The sequence below is a fragment of the Lonchura striata genome, chromosome 16, assembly GCF_046129695.1.
Source record: "Lonchura striata isolate bLonStr1 chromosome 16, bLonStr1.mat, whole genome shotgun sequence".
NCBI lineage: Eukaryota > Metazoa > Chordata > Aves > Passeriformes > Estrildidae > Lonchura > Lonchura striata.
The window spans coordinates 12,951,926-12,974,105 of NC_134618.1; the positions used below are offsets into that span (position 1 = coordinate 12,951,926).

At 53.6% G+C, this 22,180-nt stretch overlaps 1 protein-coding gene across 3 annotated transcripts in view; it reads left to right on the top strand.

The window, feature by feature from the left end:
- Positions 1-1,733: 1,733 nt before the first annotated feature.
- Positions 1,734-22,180, top strand: part of ELFN1 (extracellular leucine rich repeat and fibronectin type III domain containing 1) — a 104,372-nt gene continuing 83,925 nt past the window's right edge. For 2 of the 3 annotated variants that reach the window (XM_031506179.2, XM_021539698.3), the window contains exon 1: positions 4,599-4,854. The gene's annotated coding sequence lies outside the window, so the exon portion shown is untranslated. Of the gene's footprint in view, positions 1,839-4,598; positions 4,855-22,180 lie in introns of those variants that run through there. The other variant, XM_021539699.2, reaches the window with a different exon arrangement.

Sequence of the window (22,180 nt, forward strand, 5' to 3'; positions counted from 1 at the left end):
CCCTGCTCCAGGGAGAAAGGGTTCTTCCATACTTCAAGGGCATGAGCACAGGTGGTGAAGGGGAATGGAAGAACCTCAGATCAACCTACTCACCCAGAGACCAAGCCCCTGGGGACTGGGTCACAGCTGTGGAAGAGAGGATGCTGGATCCATTCTCCATGCCCATCCTCTCCATCATGCAGGGTATCTCCTGCATTCCCACGGGCACTTTCCTGGGCTGTGTGTCTAATGCAGCTGAGTGCTGTGCCAGGTTGCCAGCTGCCATTTGGAGAGGGGCCATTGCTTGCCTGTTCCCAGGCTGTCTCCCAGATCTATTACTCCACGCTTCAGGTTTTTTGGCTGTGGTGGTGTTGGTCTTGTTGCTATTAAATTGAAAGGAGTAAAATTTCTCTCCTGCACCCATCTTTTTCTCTCTCCCCTGCCACCTTCTTGCAGAGCTGCAAAACGAAATTGCTGCCTAGGAGGTGGTTTTGGAGATGGTTTGAGACACCTCAAACCATCACCAAAAAATACACGGGCTAGTCCTTACCTCAAATGACAGTGCCTGGGGAGAGAGAAGAGCACTTCTATTCCAAGGGCCAGCTCAGTGCCAGCCACAATTTAATCATCCTGATTAAAGGTGTCTTGTGTTGCTAAAACAGCAAGCCTGCCCAAAATGGGGAGGCAGGATGGCAGTCTCTGGGACAGGGGAAGGGAGGTCTGAGGCAGGAGGATGCCTGGGAATGGCTGAGCACAGGGGCTGGGTACCCCTGGGAGCTGTGGCGGGGGTCGTGGTCCCCCCCATCAGTGTCATGGCTAGTCCCAGTCCTCTGCTCCCAGCATTACCTGGTGCTGCCCAGCTGGGACCAGTTTGGCCCACGGAGGTTCAGATTTGGTGTGAGGGGCGGGGTGGCTGCCATGCACACATGAGGACACGCAGAGATGTTCTCACAGGCTCACAGAGACACACACCCGGGTGTGTAAATTCAGACACAGACACACCCTGGACCCTGCACCCTCCCACTGCACAGATACACCCCAACACACAAACACGATCATCCCTGCACCCCCTCAGGGTGTCACCACACACACACACAAAGGCAGATGTCCCCGACACGGACACTTCACAAGCCCTGCACACTCACAGCCCCACTCTCACAAGGTGTCACTCACACGGGCAGTGTCACAAACATCCAAGTGTCACAAATAGAGTGTCGTGTACACACTGTACCGCGCAATGTCACACACCCAGTGTCACAGTGTCACACACCCCGTGTCACACTCGGTGTCATCCACACACAGCCCCCAGCTCCCGGTGCCAGCCCGACTCTGCCGACCAAGCCCTTTATCGCTCCGGGCCGTCACCGAGCCCCGGCGAGCTCTACCGATCCGTGCCATGCCGAGCCGGAACCGAGCCGAACCGGCCGTGCCGAGCCGTACCGGACCGTGCTAGGCCGTACCGAGCCGAACCGTGCCGTGCCCCATCTCGCCCCTCCAGCCGGCCCGCAGCGAGCCGAACTGCGCCGTGCCCATCCCATCCCAGCCGAGCCGCGTCGAGCCGAGCCGTGCCGAGCGCTGCCGGCGGAGCCCCCCGGGCCTGGCAGCGCTGCCCGGCGCCGCCCGCACGGGCAGGGCTCTTCGCCTGACGCAGTGAGGAGCTGCAGCCCTTCTCTTCTCGGAGGCCGGGCTCCAGCGCTGGGATTTGCTCGGCTCCGGCTGCGTTTCCCTGCCCGCCTCCTGCCCCCGGCCCGCCCGCTTGGAAGGGCGCGGGGAGCCGCAGCCGCGGGTGCGTCCGCCGCCCATCACCGCGCTTCGGGGCTGGGCGCGCCGCCGAGCGCCGGGAGCCGCCTCCGGAGCAGGTAGGTGCGCCCGCATCCCCCGCCGCAGCCCGCCCGGGCCCCCCCCGCCGCCCCCGACCCCGAGCGGAGCCCCCCGCCCCGCTCCGCTCCGGCCCCGCGCCCGGTGTCGCCCCGCCGCGGCGCCCCGCGCTGCCGGGAGCCCCGCGCAGCCCCCGGTGGCCGCTCCGTGTCGCCAAACTTTTAGCGGCTGCAGCCCAGGCTGGGGCTCCGGCGGGAGGGGAGCGCGGGGCCGGCGGCGAGGGGAGAGGGGCGCCCTCCCCTCCCCAGTTCGGCCGGGGCTGCTCCCGCTGTCCTCATCCCCAGGGCGAGCGGGAGATCGGGACCGGAGCAGCTCCGCAGGGCTGCGGAAGCGGGAACCCCTCCGGCCGCTGGGCCCGCGTTCCCTCCCCGCCCATGGGGGATCCCCACTTCGGGGTCTCCCTCCGCCGCCGGGGTGCGCCCCAGCCGGAGCATCCCCGGGGGAGCCTTTGCAACTGGTGCCTGCGGGAAGCCGCGGTGCTCCGGGGGAAGAGCCGGCGCCGCGGGCAGTAGCATGGCCTCGGGGGCAGGGGTCTTCCGCACGGGTCGCCACAACGCCGGCACGGAGCGCTCGGACAGGGCAGAGCGTCGCCCTCACCCCAAATAACCCTGGAGGCTGCGAACCTTGGGGTGGGAGCTGTGGCAGAGCCGCTCTCCGGCTCTGCTCCCCCCGCCCCCCAATCCCTTCTGCATTCCCACGCCGGCAGTTGGGACCTGCCTCCCCCCACACGCGCTCCTTCAGCGGCTATTTCTGTCCTAGCCAAACGCGCCGCACATAGAGCTTTAATTAAAGAAAATTAGTGGAGGAGGGCGGGGAAGGGGGGGGGGGGGTGTCCGTGCTCCGGAGAGGGGGACGGGCCCCGGGACCTCGCCGGTGCGGCTGCCGCTGTCGATGGCTCGGGGGAGGTCGGGGGCAGGTGCCCGCCTGAGAGTTTGAGCCGCTTTCGCTTGGTTGGTTGTTGGGTTTTTTTTTAGAAAAGGGCGGCGGTGGAGGTGGGGAGGCGGGGGGAGATGGAACGGACACACGACGACGCGGGAACGTGTTCCTTCCCGGAGGGTGTGTTGCAGTTTTAATTATAATGACAGATGTTGCCGTAAAGTTCCGTCTCGGTTCCTGAATACAGGCAGAACACGAAGCACCGACAAACTCGCCCGTCGGACCGGGCACTCGCCCTTCGGCGCAGCGGAGTTGCCAAAGAATTTTTTTTTTTTTTGGTTGCTTTTTAAATGAGGCTCGGCCGGGTCTGAGGATCCTTGGGGCAGTGCATGGAACGCGGGGATACCAGGGAGATGCGGGCAGCCTCCGCTCTCTGGGCAGGATCTCTCCAACCAGCCCAAACCCCCGGCGGTTCCCAGTCCTCGTCCCGCTCCGTGTGGAGCGTGGCTGCTCGTCCCGTGCGCGGCGGGACCCGCGGGGCAGCGGCGCCCGGTGCTGGGGAGGTGCCGGGTGTCCCCCCGCAGCCCTTTCCTCCTCCAGCTCCCCTTGGACAGAATCCTCCGCACCTCCGCTCATCCCTGCCTTTCCGGCTCGGGCAGCCCGGGGGACCTGCGGTGCTGCCCACGTCCAGGCTGCGATTTGCAGCCCCGGGAAAGCCCCGCGGAGGGAGGGGACGGGGGGGACTGGCATCACCGGGCTCCCCCGGGGCAGAGCCGCCGCTCCCGCCTCCCCGGCCGGGGACTCGCCTCCTCCCGTCGGCTTCGCGCGTTCCGCCGCCGGTTCGCGCTGGATTAAATATTTAGAAGTTTGCAGCGGTGAATAAAGCGATCGGTAATAGAAATTGATGGCACCGATGCAAAGGGGGTGGCACCGGCGGCAGGAACGGCGCGGCTCAACGGGAGCGGGCGGGGCGCTCCTAGGAGGGTTTTTAAGGGGTTTCACCCCAAGTTGAGGGTTTATCGCTCCGAATGCTGTGGCAGCGCCAAAACCCGGGAGCTGCTCTTCACATTTCCGACGATGTCTTTAAAAAGCATGTTTTTTTCCGCCCTGCCTGCCTGGAAAGAATAACCCTCTGCTTTCGCAGAGACGAGGCAATCCGCTCGAATTTAGCACCTAAAATCCCCCGTCAGCACCTCCCGCCGTGCTGCCTGACACCAAGCAGGGCTCACACTCCTCTAGACCCTCTGGGTTTGCCATGGCAGTGGGGTGGGGTCGATAGGGACCGGGAGCGTGTCTCCAAGCCCCCGAAGTGCAGCTCTGGGTAGTGGGGGGACCCCGTCCTGGGGAAGGCTGGAGCAGGGATGAAGTTTGCCCGATGACCTGGAGGAGCGAGCGGCCCGGGGGTGGGGTGCGAAGGACACGGGGCGGCCGGTGAGCCGGGCCCCGCCGCCCGCTCCGAGCCGGAGCCGGCGCTTCTGTCAGCGGCGGGGATGGGGCAGCGCTCGGCAGGGCGGGATGCGGTCCGGGAGCCGTGCGGAGGCAGCGGGAGAGGCTGAGGAAAGACGAGCTGGAATAGGATGGAGGGGCGAGCAGAGACAGAAAGAAAGGGCGAGGGTTGCCCGGGGAATGGTCGGGGATACGGGCCCACCCGTGCCCTGTCCGCAGAGCTGCTTCTCGGTGGGAGCGGCTTGGCGTGGGGATGGGGAAAGCGCAGGGCAGAGCGGAAAGCCCTGGGGCCGTCCCCACGCCCCTGCTACGATGCCAGAGACAGTCTGTACCCACCAGGGCGGGTCGGTGCCGTGCCCACGCCCGCCCACGCCCCTCACCCCGCGCTGGGGGACGCTCCCCCGGCCCGGCGCTGCCCACGCGTGTCCCAGCCCGGCCGCCGCTCCGGGCTGGGGCAGCGCCGCTCTGTGACAAGAGAAAGTGGCTGGAAAGGGGCGAGGCGTCACACGGTCTGCCTCCGGGAGGCAGGGAAAGGCTGAGGGACCGATGGGAAGGCATGAATGAATGAATCTCCATAAAGAGCCCCAAGCAGCAGGGAGAGGGAGAGAGGAGGAGGAAGGAGAGGAGGAGGAAGAGCAGGAGCAGGGCAGGCAGCAGCAGACGTGACGCCGGCAGGTAAGGGGGTGCAGTGCCCCACGGCCCCGCCGTGCCCGGGATGGCAGGTTGGGGGGCACAGCCAAAGGGGGACAGGAGCTACCGGGACCCTGCATGGGTTTAGGCTTTTTTTTTTTTTAGGAAGCATGTTTTCCTCCTGACTCCTTGTGAAATGTGGAGTCCCTAAACTTCCTAGGACTCCTTTCCTCCCCCGGTACTGCCGCCCCGAGCCCGCCGGCTTTGGAAGGCTGCGGGCTGAGCCGGCGGCATCTCCCGGCGGGACCGGCCCCGAGGCTGGACCTGCTCCGCACCGGGACAGCCCCGAGCCGGGCCAGCCTGCCCGGTGGCAGCGGCGCTCGGCCGGGCGGCTAGAGTTACGTTGCCGGGGATATGCAGCTTCTGCCGCGGCCCCTTTGCTTTCGGGGCTCAGTGGGGAGCTCCTCTCCCCCCGGTCTCCATCCCCCTTCGGCGCTCCATCCCTGCCGTGGTTACATAAGGCAGAGGAGCCCGTAGCCAGCGCTGACGCGGGCCGGATCATCGGGATCGCGCCCAGGGATGCCCAGAGCTGAGCTCAGCCTTGTCCGGCTGCTCGCCATCCTCGCTTGCCCCTGCCCCGCTGCCCGCGTTGAGGCACCCGCTGCCTGTCCCTGCTTGCTGCGGGGACTGTGCGGCACAGGCAGCCCTACACACACACAGACCCTGCCCTGCCCTGCCCTGCCCTGCCCTGCCCTGCCCTGCCCCCGGCTCTCCCGCAGAGCTGCCCCGCACTAACGCCGCCGGAATGCGCGCAGCCCTCGGAGCGCACATCCCGTCCGTGGAGCAGCGCGGCCACCGCAGACGGGCCCACGCCGAGGCGATGCGCGCTGGAAGTGTTTGCACACAAACACAGCGCTGCAGGCAGCACACGGGTCACGCTCCCGCGTGGGCTGCTGCTGGCCAGGGGCTGCTGCTGGCCAGGGGCTGCTGCTGGCCAGGGGCTGCTCGCCGGGGCTGGCTGCTGCTCGCCACTGGCGGCACGGGGTGCTGGGTGCTCTCGCCGTGCCGGCCGGGCCGGCTCCCAGCCCGGGCAGCGCTGGGAGCTCCGCTGGGAACGCTGCGGGCCTGGCAGGGCAGCCCTGGCTGGCTGCGGTGGGCAGCTCTGCGGCTGCCCGCAGCTTCCCCCTCCCTGACCGAGGTGCTCCGAGCAGGGATCAATAATGCCTTTCTGATTGGCTTCAGTTCCCCATTCAAAGCCACTGCATTAGGACTTGATTTTTCTCCCCTTTGACTCCTGGCCAGATTAGATTGTGAATTTGGCTGATTTCAAGCTATTGGGGGAGGGAAGAATCATACAGCGAGCAGAACTGAAATATCCTACAGGATCCCCTGGAGGGGAGAGAAATCAGGTCTAGATAAGAGCTTGTTCTCCCTGTCTGGCTAATGCTTCCCTGCTTGATGATCAGAAAACACAAGATCTAACCTCTCACCAGGATGCTTAACTCTGAAAGGTCAGGCTTTTGGCTTGTTCTAGGTGCAAGGTTTGTTACTGTGAGCAGTGGATTATGTATTCTGGTTCTCCCGTCTGTGCTAAACACAGGAGTGCACGATGCATGCAAACAGCAGGATGTGGTCAGTGCTTTTGAGGTTTATGAGTTGAGCTCTGGGTGTAACACTGGGGTTGGAGGAGCTGTGAAGGGGACAGGACGTGAGGTCCATGCCCTGCAGAGACCAGAGCTGTCCCATCTGTTCATCAAGTCTCAGCCCCATCCTTGGGCAATTTTTTCTAATACTTTTTCTCCATGTATGTGCTGGTGATAAGTAAGTGGGCTATGTCAGGGAAGCCCTGCATTCCAGAGGAACACAGAAAGCAGCACCCAGGAGCATCCCAGCCATGCTGATTGGGATGCTCTTCCCTGCTGGCTGCTCCAGGACCAGGATTTCATGCTGAGAAAAGCCACAGCAGCACAGCATCTCCTGCAACATCCCAGCTGCCAGCACTTGCTGTGAATTGGTGGTAGCTCCAGGTGAAGCAAAAGCTTAGGATTATGTGGTTTTTCAGAAAGGGCACAGGGAAGTCTGGTGGAGCAGAGGGACTTGTGAAGGAGCTGTTGCAGGGCAGTGAGGAGCCTGAGGAGGGAAGGATGTGGGGCTGGGGGCTTGCTGCAGGTGAGCTGTGCTGATCTGGGCAGTGGGGAGGCAGCTGTAGAGTCACCAACAAGGCTGTGAGGCGCAGGGCTGAGGAGATGGGCAGCTACTGTGGAGAATGTCAAGAGGGTATGAGCAAGGAGCACAGCCTTGAGCAGTGTTTGGCACGATTTTGTGCAGCTGCTGTATTTTCTTGTCGTTGCAAACCGAGGGATTGGGGAGGGTTGGCACGAGCCTGATGTCAGGGCAGCTTTGGGGAGGAGTATCTGGGTGTGGGGAGATGGAGATCTGATGGCCAGCAGTAAACTGGGCCCAGAGGAGGCTGGTGGGGAGGAGAGGAGCTGTGTGGAGCTCGATGGGACAGCTGTGGAGTCACACACTGCCCAAACTGTGGGTGAGGAGGGAGGCAGAGCTGTGAAAGCAGTTGGTCTGTGAGGACTTTGGGGTGAAGGGACTGGAGACCCTGAGCCTTGGTCCAGAGTGCAGAGCAGTGCCAGGGGCTGGATGGGGAAAAAGAGGACAAAGAGCATGAAATGATTCATGAGGTGTTATTTGGCTGCTGGAGTGGGGAGTGTATGTATCCAGCACAAAGGTTATCTCAGTCCCTGAGACATCTCTGTAATAGGAGCAAATGATAATAAATATCAAAGAAAGGAGTTATGAGAGCTCCAGGTGAGGGGGACCTGGAGCCTCATTGCACCATGAAGAGCTGGGGCAGGAGGGTCTGGGGGAGGTGGCACTGAGGCTGCAGGGGTTTATGAGCCTGGGTAAAGAAGCTGGGGGGACACAGCAGGAAGCTGGGGAGGTGGAGGTGGGAGTTGGTGTTATGGCAGGAGCCTGTGAGAAAACTGCCTGTTTAAAAAAACATCCCAATAAACAAACCCAAAATGCCTATCAATCAGGGCAGGCTTGAATCTCTTGTTTGGGCTTAAATCTCTGCACTCCCTGGTGTGGTCCCCTGTGCAATGTGAGGTTCAAGGTACAGTTAAAGATGGCCCAGTGGCTGTAGAAGCAGTGCTCATGAGGAAAGCCCTCAGCTGATGAAGTGTGGACAGCTCCCTCAGGGAGCAGAGCATCCCACATCTGTGCCCTGGGAGCTCCTTGTCCTCTCTGGGGTCTGAGGAGGGACAAGTGGGATCCCAGGGCTGTGACCTCTGCTCCTGCTGAGTGGGGTCCTGCCCCTCTTGGGGACCAAACCATCAGGGGATTATTCTAACACACACATCATACGTTTCAGAGCTCTCAGAAAAGCCAAATGACCACAATTCTGCTGGCTTCCCCCACCCCTCTCTCCTTTGTGCTTAGAGGGAGTCAGTGGGAAAATCTCCAAGATCTGTTTTTTTGTTTTTTTTTTCTTTCCCATTCCAGCATTTCTTATGAGCTGGACAAGGGCAATCTCTGAACTCATTCGTATTTTTAAATCTGCAGGAATAAGAGTATGGAAATGTATGTGTTTCACTGTATCAGCTGCTATCAGCTTTTAACTTTATTACAGTAAGTGCAGAGTTTTCGTGGGCCAAACTCATTCATTGGATTTAATGGAGTTAAACTGCAGGCAGATTTGGCTACTTTTTTTGTGTATATCTTTGTAAAATGGACAGGCAGAGATCATAAAATCTTATACTCTCTATGGCATCTTTTAGGGGAAAAGTCCTCCAATATGTTTTATAAACAGCATACATAATTTGCTACAGTGTGTGCTCATACCTAACACAAGGCACTTTAGTGCTGCTTCTTTTTCCCTTTCCCAGAGCTATATGTATGTATATGAACTTGGATTTGGCTGCAGTCTTTTCTCTCTCTCCTTTCCTTAAAAGAGTCTTTAGCAGTTTTAAACAATTTAACTGGATTTATTTTTTTCTTTCTGGTGTATTTGTATATCTTCCTAGAAATGGTAATAAGAACTCTAACCCTTGCTCTGAAAGGCTCAAAATGAGGGTAGAATAATGTTTGTAAAGCCTCTTGCTAAATATCCAAAGCACTCCTAAACCATCTCATCTGCAGATGCACGATCTCAGGACATTCCACAGGTGCTGTGATACATTTGAGGGGCTGACTTTTCCCAGAGATACTGTTTTCTTCTATTTTCACAATGTGATGATATTCATTTCTTGACCTATTCTGGGCTGGGTTTAGATCCTGCATGTGCAGGGCCTTTCCCAGTGTAACGTGGAGCAAACTGACACTTGAAACTGTAGAAAAAATGTATTTCTAGGAGATGGATTTCTTTTTTAATGAGGTATTTGATGTTTTTCCAGGCTCTAAACAAATTAGACCCAGATCTGTGGCTGCAGGGCATTGGGAGGGGAAGTGGTTGATGAGCTGAGCTAATTAATTGCACTTACTTATGACTTATCAAATGGTGATCACCACCCCATATGGAGCACTTGAGTGTGTGGAATTGAGGGGAGAGGATATTGATATGTGGGATAAATGTAAAGCAGTGGTCAATGGCAAGGACATAAATAAATCTGGAGATTCTGGTGACATTAAAGTAAATTGTGGGTAGTGAGGTATGAGAGAGGCTTGATGTCAAAGGAACCATATAATGTATTTATATTCCCACTCAGGGTTTGCTGGGATTTCTAAATAATGAATTAATTCAATTACACATTCTTAATTAGTGTTTTCTCAAATTGTAGCAACATCATTAATTTACTGCGTCATATTTTTATTTTGCTGGTGTGGCGAGTTTCATTTTCGACTCTTTCCCCTCTCTGGTTTGTGAGACTCGTAACACTCAGCTGTGATGCTCATACCACAAGCTGCAGCTTCTTTGGGAATAGCAGTTTTCTGTATTATGATTTTTTTAAAATTTTTTTTTTTACGCTGACAGGCTGCACAGCACTGACCTGACCCTGTAATAGGAGGAAGAGGGAGAAAAAGAGCCCAGATCTGAAGCAGCTCCTTTTGAATGCTGAACAACATCTGTTCTCCGTAGAGCAGGGCGATCTGCAGCATGCTGGGGCAGGATTAGGCCCTTTGGGCTCCCCCAAATGGGATTATTTGATATTTTTCCTCTCTGGAAACTCATGGTACTTGCAGGGATGGATGCTCCCTGTCCCTCTGGGGTGAGTGTGACACACAGGGCTGCTCCTCCCGGGACCTGGCGCAGTGCAGGGATGGGGGGCACAGGGAGCTGTGTGCCATCCTGTGGGGCTTGTCTGCCCGCTGCTGCACGGGGAAGGTTGGGGGAAGCTCCTGTGCCCTTCATGCTCTGGCTGCAGGGGAGATGTGCTCCCGGGGGCTGCTCTGGGGCATTTGTTCTCCGGCAGCTCCTGGAAAGCAGAGCTGGCTCAGGGGCACGTGTGCAGGTGGGTGCTGGTGCCAGGGCTCTGTCCTCACCGCGAGCCAGGCTTGGGGTTAGCACTTGCTTGAAACAAAACGTGTCACCTGCTTTCTTCAAGGTAGAGGATGGTGACTGATCAGGGAGACGAACGCCAGCCAAGGCTGCTCCCTCCAAGCGACGCCTTCCAGCCCAACGCTCGTCCCAACTTCGCAGAGAGCAGTCCGGGCTTTTCTACCCCCCCTGCCCCTTTTCTTCCTTTTCATTTCTGTTCCTGGCTTTGCTTCTCTTCCCCACCCTCTGCCCACGCTCTGCTCTGGCTCGGCGGTGCAGCCTCCCCAGCCCCATTCATCACCGCCTGCTCGCCAGCACCGGCAGCCGCCGCTCCATTGATTGACTGCGGCGGGGAGTGAATTTAAAATCATTACGCTCCCGAGACAGCTTTTAAATATGAGGAAAATCAAGTCTGTTAAGAAGCCTTGTGGAAAGGGTGTCTCCAGCCAGGGAATTCCATGTGGCACTGGGTGCTGTTTGGATCCAGGGGAGATTCTGCTGCTCTGGAACTCACGTGTGTCCTTGTGTGAGCCTGGACCACTCCGTGCTGGTGTGATGAGAGTGGGCAGGCAGCTGCTGGTGGAGAATTAAGTGGAAATATTTCACTGTAGAAAACACTATTGTGTAAAGTCATCCATCTGCTGCCTGTCTAATGCTTTGCATGAATTAATGAGCTGATTGATTAGGAGAACCTTGCAGCAGCTGGGTGAGGGAAATATTCTTGTCCTCATGTTACAGGTGGGGGGAGCTCAGAGCTGCACAGGTTAAGATTAAGGTTTCCAGGCTGGGTTGGATTTTTTTGCAATTAGTGAAGGCTACAGTTGAGACATTTGTCTGTCTTGATCAGTCTGATTTTTTTGGATGTGTTTTGCCTTCTAGAGAAGTTGTGAGAGCTTGCTGTGGCTGCGACTCAGCCCCGGAAAGGCTCTCTCAGGATTCCAGCATGTTTGTGGTAAAAAAAAAAAAAACAAACCAAAAACAATCTGCTGCAGCTCTTGGCTGTGGTGTTTGCAACCAACAGTCTCCTCTCTTTCTACTAAGAAAGACATACTCTCACTGTTTCTTACAACGTTGGCTGTTTAACACACCTTCCTGTCACTCCACGGCCTTTACCAGTCAGAGCTTTCTGTAAGCATCCCCCAATTCCTCACCGTATCTCTCCTGGCCACCTGCAGCTGGCAGAGGCAGGTTACTGATGGCTGATGCATGGAGCATCCCTCTCCTCCACACTACAGCTTTTCAGGAAAGGTGCATTGAGCAAATGTCACTCCACAGCCCCAAAAATTTATCAAAGGAAATGACAGTGGCTGTGAGAATTAATCATCCCGTATCATCAAAATAAAGTTGTTGCAATGGAGTATTGTCAAAGGATAAATGTCTTAACTTCAGCTCAGTGCTGGTTCCTTTAATGCTGGTGCTTCACCAAGCAGGAGATGGTAGTTGTGTGGTCCAGGGGCTCACCTTGTGACATGATTAATTAACCCTTCCCTCTCCAGGATAAACAATTGGTCAGTCTGGTTACCAGGAAAAAGCCTGGGACACTTGAGAAGTTGAAGTAGTTTATTTTCATCATTGTACTGAGAAATTTATGCCTGGCCTGGAGTAAAATCAGGAGTGTGTGGAGCAGCACTGTAGGGGCACTTCCCACTCAGGCTTCTGAGCTGCCCCCCCCACAAAAGAAGGGTGGATTTGTTAAAGCAATGCAAAAAAGGCAACAATTAAAACAAGATACTAAACATCTGATTTACAATGTAAAAATACCTGTTTCTGCTTTACTCCTGCCAAAGGATGAGTCTGGAAAGCAAACCCTGTAACTCTCGTGTTGGTCTCACCTGCTCAGGGTGAAGCAGGCACAAAGGCTGACGTGGGCAGACATCAGGAGTGTGCCAGACACGGCTCCCATCAGGAGCAGTGGGATGAGGGATGGGACTGCTGGTGGATTGACTCCTGGGGGTGAGGGAGGCACTGCAGAAATGTCACTTCCAGTGCTGTCTCCTGGGAAGGTGGTGCTGAACAATGAATTGCAAAGTCTGGTGTGTGCCCCAAGGGGGATGGAGAGCTGCTGGAAATCTCTTTGTGTTTAAAATCTGGGCGTACAAGCCAGTCTCTTGTGTTTTCTGGCACCACTGAACTTCTGTGCTGCCTGGGTTTGAGCCTTTGTCCTGCAGGGGCTGCAGGGACCTGGCCTGTGCTAGGAGCAGGCTGTGCTTTGCCAGCTGTGCAGCAGAGCAGGACACCGAGGGGGCAATGGAGTGGAGCTCTGCCTCTGCCCAGCCCTGCTGAGCAGGCAGGTGGGGCTGGAAATGAGGGGTGCACAGAGGGTGGATGGGGATTCATACCCCCCTGAGCCCCTCTGGTGTTGCTCACCTGTCCTGGCTCCTTTTTTACATTGTCCATGGAAACCCTGGGCTCAGGAATAATGCAACTGCTCCTGGAGAACATCTACCACAGAGGAGCAAGGGGAAAACTTCAATAAATCAACATGTTTCAACCTCTGTCCCAGTTCACAAAGGAGCTGAAATTGGGCTGTGGAGTTTGTGTAACTGTTTCATATGTAAAGAAAAAGTAGAAATCAGTCTGTGGGATGAGATCCTTAAAGCTTCATTAGAAACCATACAGTCATTTAGGTTGGAAAACAGTCCAACCATAATGCTTCCAAGCAAAGTGAACGTAAGCAAAGTGAACGTCATGGCTCCATCCAAGTTCAGAGAAGTTTGTCTCTTTGTTTACTGTGTGGGTCAGTTTGTTAATCTTGTTCTTCACTAATGGGCTTGATGATCTTGGAGGTATTTTCCAATGTAAATGATTCTATGGTTCTCCAACAGTTTTGCAGAAAAGTCCTCTTCTATATTAAAATCTTTCCCAGTTATGAACTAGCTTGTAGGTTCTCTAATACCACATTGGCTTTAAGAAAAAGCCCCAAACTTTCTGCATGGCTTTTCCCCCTCTCTGTCAATAAAGAATGGATGATTCACGTTATGATTTCTTTTTGTCCATTCCAGTTCCAGCCTTAACAATATAGCCATGAAACAGCATCAGCTTGTATAGCCCTTATTTGTGGGGGTAAACATAACACACTTCATTTTAATGAGGCTGGCTTGGGAATTAAGTGTGTGTCACTTATTGATCTTGCTTTTTCTCCCTATTTAATTTGAAAAGCTGTTGTCTTTATTTTCAGCAGGTGAAATCTGACGTGTTGTTGCAAATGCTGATTTACTTCTGTGGTTTAGATTGCAAGCAGCTCCTCAGAGCCAGGGCTTGTGGGGTCCTTGAAGGTGCTGAGTTACAGGTAACCTGTCCTGCACACAGCATGTAAAGATGGGAAATGATCTCCTGAGCTGGTCAAGTTTTCTGTGACCATCTGAGAAGCCCTTACCTGTCAGAATGATACCCAGAGAGCTGGCAGCTGCATTCAGTGGGTAAACCTGGAAGTGAAGTGACTTGCCCGGGGTTATCTGGGGTGTCAGTACCAGAGCCGTGCTGGGACCAGCTCCTTCAACACCTGCTTCTGCACTACCCACAAGACTTCCTTGCTGCCTTTGTCCTTAGTTTTGCAGTGCAAGGAAATTCTTGTTTAATTTTAAATGTTCTCCTAAATCTTGGTGACGGCAGATTGACGTAAGCGTGTGCTGGATCAGGGCCTGTTCCCTTATGCATATGGATGCAGACACAGCTGTAAGCCTTCTCCATCCCGAGGCTCCTGCAGGGAAAGGAGAGATCTTCCCTCCCTGCCCATGGGTGTTCCCCTCTCCCCTTGCACAGGAGCAGTGCCTGGTTTCCAGTGTGGGAACATGAGAGTGAATTTGGGTAGAATGGCTGGTGGCTTGGCTCAGTCATTGTCCACCAGGATTCCTGGTGAAGCCTCTGTGTGTCTGCATCCTCCTGGGACACTTGGGAGCCGGGCATGGCAGCAGGGAGAAAGCCTCTGTGTTGTGGTTACATCTTCCTTGGACCTCACAAACTGGGACGTTCCTTCAAGCTTGCTGCTCTTGAGGGTTTTGGGTGGTGTGTCAGCACATGAGCAACTCTGCATGTTGGCTGTGTCTTGTCTGACAGCTTGCCCAGGATTTTGCTTTTGCTGGTGTCACCAGCAGCCAAAATGTGGCTGCTGCCTTGGGGTGGGAGCAGCAGCTCCTGAAAAGGGCAGCACAAACAGGCTGGGTCAGATGGCAAGGCAGGTTGTGTTCATCCCAGCTGGTCCAAAGCTGACTGGGAAGCCCAGGCTCTGCATCTCTCTTCATGTGTGACATCCCCTCAGTCACACCATAGCCACGTGCTTGCTCCAGACAGCACAAGCTGCTTCCTCATCCCACTGCCAGATCTGCAACATCCAGGGGGGCTCCATCCATTTACCAGCAGGGAGAATATTAAAAGAAAAAAAGGTGGCGGAGAGAGCAAGTCAGCCCAAGTCTGTTTATGGTGATTCCATCTTACTTAAAAAGGATAGCAAAGTGTAAACCATTTAAATATTTCATCTGCAGAAGAGCCCTGAATGAGTTTGTACTACGTGTGCATGTGTGATGAATGACTGGGGGTGGCAGCAGGAGGAGCAGCACCACCAGTCTTCCTCGGGCCCATGTGCATGTGGGGGAAGTGGTTGTGCTGGTTAAAGTGCTTTACTTAGAAAGGGAATTCATATTTTATTCTTTTGTTGGTGAAAGTTATCACTGTCTTAACAGGTTGGGTGTGACTACCTGAAGACAAGGGCCTTCTCCTGCTCCTCGGTGCTTTCTGCCTGCTGGGTGCCTGGTGACTCTGGAGGATGCTCAAAATAGCCCCAGATCAGAGCCCTGCCTGCCCAACCTTGTGGAGAGTCACGAGGTCACTGGTGTAACTGGGAGGATAATGTGTCCTTCTAGCTTTAAAAATAGCTGTGTTTTCTTTAATGGCATTTTCCTTGGGGCAGCCAGGAGCTTGCAGGAGTGCACAGCCCAGCTGAGGTGCTGCTGAGCGGGAAGAGGTGCCAGGACATCCCAGTTAATCCCATTTCTAAACCACATTTGTCTCTAAAAATGAACCAAACCAAGCTAGATTTCTTCTTTCTTCCAAAACTTTTTATTTGACTGGCTTCCTAGAGCCAGATTGAGGATAGGAAATGCTCTCTGGTATAACTGAATAGGATTCTGTAATCTCCAGCAGGTGAAGTGTTTAGTTAGGGTCCAAGGGTGGTGTTCTGTCATCCCAACTCTGTCTGCCCTTACCAAAATGCAGGGTTCCAGCGATGAGTGATTTGGGGCTTATCTCTGGGAAGTGCTGTGAATGCCAGACCCGTGCTTACACAAGGAGAGAAATGCATGAATTTTTCCACATCAGTAGGAGCTGGAGATTTTGCTGAAGGTGTCTCCAGCTGCAAGGAGCAAGATACGGCTCAGCTGGAGAGCTCCGAAAGGCAGAACCGAGTAGAAAATTTAAATGTGGATTTAATGCCTCAGAAAGCCTCTGTAAGGGAAGGGGCAGGTGCTGGCTGGCTCTTGGCCATGCAACAGGTCACTTGGGCTGGCTGGTTGTGAGGCTGCTGAAGCACAGGCGTGGTGTTTAATCTGACCTGGGAGATGTTCATTAGGGAGCCCAAGGCCAGGGGTGTCCCTGTGAGTGCTCTCCATGCACTGCTTGCACAGGGTCTGGCTGGATCAGCTGCTTGTGCCCCCATTTTTAAATGGAAAAGCTGCATTGAAGGTTGTCAGGAGCAGGGATGCAGACGGACAGACTGACCACGGCAAGGCGACTGGGATGCAGTTGCCTTCCAAATTCTATCCTGAAAAGGAAAAGCAGTAAGTACAGTCTGCTGGCTGCCTGTGAGATGTTGAGGCGATGGCTGAACCTCTTAGCTGATACTACACAGCACTTCTGTGGAGTTACAGGGTGCCTTGGGTAAACCCCAGCTCTGTATGGACACGGGGCTGAGAGCTGCTCTGTAGGGATCGCTGGGCTCCAGGATGGTTTGGGTGAATGGTGATGAGAGATCTCTGAAGGCTGCTCTTGGGATATCAGGTTTAGTATGGATGGAGAAAGGTCCTGCCTCGAGCTGCCAGATGCAGCACGTGGCGAGGCTTGAGGGGATGGGGCAGGGGAGAGACAAGAGGATGCTCTAGGAGAGGGGAAGTTCCAAGAGAAGGTGTGGCCCCTTGGAGACCCTTATCAGGGGGCTTCAAGATGGGCTGGAACAAGGCTTGGGCCAATGGGGTTACAGACACTTGATGTTTTAGGGGAGGGTTACAGGTGCAGGGTGAGCCGTACATTTTGGGGGGTGAGATGGAACAGTCCACTTGACCCCTGGACCCATCTATAGGCAGGGGCATTGTCCGGCTAGCAGAGAGGACTGTTCCCATCTGGCTGTATTATTTATGAATAATTATATTTATCCATCCTTCCCAACACTGCCCCTCTTCCTGCTGCTCATTCCATTTTGGCAGGGAGGCTGTGCTGGGCATTCTGGTGTCCAGGGCGGGTCTGTGCAGAGCAAAGCCATGCTGGGAGGGAGCATCACCTCTGCCCTGCTCAGCTTCTCAGGCCTGAGAACCACCTGTGCCCACCCCACCACAGCAGTGGTGCCCTGTTTGGGGTCCCTGCAGCCCCCTGTGCCCCCAGCCTTGCTGCTGCTGGGTGCTGCCCCGAGCATCACATCAGCCTTGCCCCTGGCCGTGCCCCCTCCTCACACCCCACCCTGGGGTTTTGTTGCCCAGCACGTAGCTGATGTCAATTTGTAAAACAATACTTCAGCATTACCCAGTGAAAACACAGACAGCATTGTACAGCTGGGAGCAGCATTGATTGAAGTGATATTTAATCCAAGGAAAAGACATGATACATAGTCTAGGATTCCTCGCTTATCCATCACATAATGCAGTTCATGGGGATTAAATATCCCTCCTGTAAAGTTGGTTGAGATCAGTGTTGTTATTTGTTTTGCAAATGATCCTGACAGTGATGCTGAGAGCTATTGATTACCAATGATTCTTTAAAAATTACTATTATACTGCAAATTACAAACCTTGGGGGTATCCAGTTATATGATAATGGAAAAGCATTGGTGTGTAATGACACATGCATCATAACAAATTTGCTCTGGCTATATAATGGAGATTGAAATGGACATGATTTATAACCGAGAGGATTAGCTGCTTGCCATGATACATCTGAGGTAACATGACAACTGTCTAGTTGTTCATTGTGGAAAGAAGTTCTGATGATTTGAACAATTTATAAATAAATGAAGGAAGAAAATAAAAGCAAAATCTCCTCTGCTTTTTCATTTAAAATATGTAAACCACTCTTCTAATCAATAAATAGCAAAAATCCCTCCATCACTCTCCCAGGAGCCCCCACAAAGCACTGCACAGGTGCAAACCAAGGCTGCCAGTCCTGGTGGAACTCCTGGGTTTGCCTGGAAAGCCTTCAGAGCTTCTGGCCGTGGCTGTGATGGAAGTGCAAACAAGATCCCTGAATCTGCTGGGAATTTCAATGCATGTGTGCCCTTGAAGGCAGTGGAGGACACTCGTGTTGAGTTGTGTGCTCTCATTCCTGATGATGAATGCCTGATAACACAACTGCTTGTCTTCCAGGCTCTCCTGGTGTTTCCCAGCTCCCGTGCTGAGGACTGAATGCTTGATGTGTTTGAGTGGAGCCTGAGGGCTGCTTCAGCCAAGGTGGCTTTAGCAGAGTCACAGGAGCCTTGGCTGCTCTGGGGGCAGAGCTGGGTGCTGTGACCTTGCCCTGCCACCCTGGGATGGCACAGAGGGCTGGCAGGAGGATTTTGCATTCAGGAAGGTGTGTGGTGTGAAGATTAACTCCTGTGGCATCCTGTGTGCTGCAAATACCAAGTGGCAGCAATGCAAACAAACCTTTCCTCATCACCCAGCTGATCCACAGTGGAGCCCACAGACAGCAGAGCCTGGGTCTGTGCTTCTGTGTTGACATGCTCAGCTGGGCATGGTGAAATGCTTGTCCAGGAGCCAGTGCCAGCAGAAGCACTTGTCAAACAAAAGGCAGGGAAAAACAGTTTCCTTTCTTCACCAGCACTTTCTCAGTATCTTGTGTCATGAAGTTGTATTGCACTGAGAGCCACCAGGCTGCCAGTGTGGAGAAATATCCATGGACAGGAGTTCCTCCTCCACAGACACTGATTTACTTTTGCCCTGTGCTCTTTTATTTGGTGCTGCAATAGTAGAGACACTTGCCCAGTAATTTCTTTAAAGAATTTTAGCACTTGATAACACGGCTCTTCAGATGGGGGAAGAAAGAGGTGCATACTTGTTTAGGTATTGTTCTGTACAACAGCTGAAGATCCAGCTCCAGCCTCCCATGAATCCCACTGGCTCACTTGGGAGTGGGATGGAGAAGTTTGAAATAAGAAAAGGTAACTTGGAGCCCACGTGAACAAGTGGTTGATGGGAGGTGAGTGCATCCCTGAGCACGAGCAGCACTGTGCTGTTACCCACCTTACCCAGAGGAATGACTCCCTCTGCCTGAAATGTAAGCAGTGTCCTGGGATGAGGCTGCCAGGCTTCCTCCCAGAGTGAGGAGGAGCAAGGGCTCTTTGAGACCACACCATAGAAGCAGTTTGTGAGATAAAAATCAGCGCAGAGTAAAATTATCCTCTCTGTGGAAGTGCTGGCCCTTGACTTGCAATAAAGCATTTGTGCTTTTAACTCAGCCCAAGTCCTCTGCAGGTCATGGTGTGCTGTGCCCTGTTTGTGGCCTGTTCCTGTGTGTGCTGTGCTTCAGGGGTAATCAACAGCTGCAGAGATGCTGCTTGTTTTTCCAATAAAAGTGAAATCCCAGTGTTTTTTCAGTACTTCATATATGAGAGTTTCTGCTTGTGGAGTCAGAGAGCTTTCCAGAGGAGCTGCAGTTTCAAGATTGTAGAGGAGGGTGAACCAGGAGGGAAGGACTCTGGGACTCTGCAGCTCAGTTTCTTTTTTGAAGCAGGACTTCTGCCAGTGGTGACTCAGGTTGGTGTTGACTTTGTCTGGACAAGTCTTAGAACTCCTCCTAGGGTGGATCCAGGTGGTGGGCTGACTGCTCAGGTTCCTGAGGTATTTGGGGGTACAGGTCATGGGCTTCATCCTGTGACTGCAGACCCAGTGTGAGATCCTTTGGCACTTCAGAAAGAAGGAGGGGCGAGGACCTGGGCTGGAGAAATTGTAGAGCGTGGGGGAAAGGGCTGGTTTTGGCTGTTTGTTCATCTTCTTTATCACTGCCAGCTGAAGCTGGGTCAGGGTACAGAACTGGACAGGAAAGATGCCCTTCCCCAGAGCGTGCCTGACCTCTGCACAGATGTGCACAGACATGAACGTGCTCAGGAATGATGTTTTTCCCACCATTACCTTTGTAGATGACCTGCCCTGATGTCTCTGATCCAGGTGAGAGGGCTCTCTTGCAGGAGCTCTTTGACTAGCAAACACTTCAGAGTGGCTCAGGGGAGGCTGGAGTGGCAGAAGAGAGCCCTTGTTCCTCTCAGCTGCTCTGGGTTGGGTGGATCTAAAAGTAGCAGGTATGAATGCAGCTGTCATTACTCTAATGCTTTGCATCACAGCTGGAGTGGGACACTGTCACATGAATGGATTCTGGGAGGTCTTTTGATCCAGCATTGTATCACATTTTATGACAAAAATCGGTGTAAAATGGTCGTGGTTGAGCTGTGTCCTTCAGACCAGTAACTGGCTGCACAAGTCACTGAGTCAGTGTGCACAGCAGCAAAGCATTATTTTGTATTACTGGGTAATGCATAATTCAGGAGGGACCTCTGAGTGACACGGGGACAGAGGGGCCACACAGCTGTCACTGCACTGTGTGAATCAAATTGGTTGGGTGAAGGTGGGGAGTCCCCCCTGTCCCCTGAACACTCTGGGCAGAACATTGGGGCAGGATTTGCTTCTCCTTGGAAGAGTCTATCTGGAAAATGTGGGTATATAAGCATTTCTGGGTGAAGTACCCCACCCTGGACCCTTGCCTGTCTTTAGGTGTGTGATAGCATCTCCCTTGCTGGGACAGAGTGGGGCAAAGGGAGCCTCAGGGACAATGTGGACATGGTTTAGAGAAGCTTGTAAGGGATTTGATGACAGCTTAGGAAAACTTCCTCCCTCTCCTGTGTGCTAGTGATAACTTTCCATTTATTTCTCTGCTGTTGTAATGAAAGTCCAAGTGCTACACAACTGCAGAGCTCCTGACATTGGAGCAGCCAGCATGCACCATTTCTCTGGAAAAAAGGATCCATCCAAATGGTTCCTTTATGTCATGCTCTAATTTTGCTGCTGTTGGTTTATTTTTGTTTTTGGCTCCTTTTATTCACGGTATTCTTAAAACTTCCCTTTCAGGGCTTAACAGCTTAACCATTTCCAAATCATGCCAAGCGGAAATGTAGCATACGATTTTCTCACTAAACATTGTGCTGATCGCTCAAATGTATTCTGGATTTGTGGAAAAGCTGCAAAAAACTGGGATGAAAGAGAGTGAGAATTAGCACTCAAACGAAGAGCCAGGTCTTTGCATGATTGGAAAAGGTCTGTGGAAGCAAGCAGAGTGCTCCTGGTTACCTTCTTGCTCTGCAGCATGCCACACTGGCATGGCTCACAGCAGGATTGGTGGGCAGGCAGGTGCTGAAGCACAGGCCTCAGTCTTTAAACGTGGCTCTTAGTCCTGGTTGTTGGTCCCTGATATCTGAATTATGCCCCAGGTCTGCTACCAGATTCCTCTCTAGGCTTCAGCAGCTCCTTCAGTCTCTTGGGCCTCCCTCTCTTCTTCACAGGAAAGGGATTATAATGCCAAAAATAGCCTGTTTTCCTAGGTGGGCCTCTTTGTGACTCTCTTCTGTGAATTATGTCTTTCTCCCTGTTCTTCCAAGTGAAATACAAAGGAGATGTGATTCACCACCAGTGCTGATGTGCCAAGGCAGCAGGAAAGCTGCTGGTGTGCAAAGGATGCTTTGTACCTGCACATGTGCCCTTCTGGCACACAGATCCCCTGCCTGGGCTGGTGCCTTCCTGCTCTGCTTGTCCTGCTGAGTAGCTGGAGGATTCAGGGCAGAAATGGCCCTGCTCCTGGTGCTGATGGAGCACCTCTGATGGGAGCAAATGCCACTTTTGGGAGGCACAGTGGATGTTGTGTGATCAATGGACAGTCCTGTCCTTTGAGAACTGATTTGGGATGGGTCTGTTGCAACTTTTGTTTGGCTCTTGCTCCTGCAAGGAGCTGCATATTCCCAAGGAGGAGGGCAAGGGACACATTTGGAAATGCAGACTTTCTCTTGGAACTAAATGATCACCATATCATGACTGCTGTGACTGCTGCTGAGCAAACCTGGGCTCCTGGGATGGTCACAGGGGTGCAAACTGGCACAGGAGAAGTCAGATCGGTGTGGCAGAGCTGGGAGGCTTGTTTTAGTCCTGACTTTCAAAGACAAGGATAAGAGAGTTTGGGGTTTTTTTGCCATTTCTGTCTTTTTATGGTTGCTTACATTAGAAGATTTTTAAGGGTTCCCACTACTTGCAGAAAATGCCTGTGGGACCTTGAGCTGCGGAGCTGGGCTGCAGACCACAGCTTACAGATGGAATTTGTTCTTTCATTACAGCTCTCAGGCTTGTGAGGTGAAGTGAGGGACAGCTGATGAATATTAGTAGCTTTAAAATTAATATTGCTCTTTAGAACATTTAATCTTTCATTAACAGTGTATATAATATGTGCTGGGGTGCATGCAGACCAAGATACACTCAGGTTCCTGCAGTGCTACAGCTTGGGCAGCTGTGAGTTCTGTGAGCAAGGGATTTTCCAAATCAGCAGAGGATGTGGAGAAGGGCTCAGTTTGATTTCCAGAAGTCTCATCTGTGTAAATCCTGGACAGGGGACAGACAAGACCCTGTGCCCTGCCAGAGCTGTGTGGCTTTG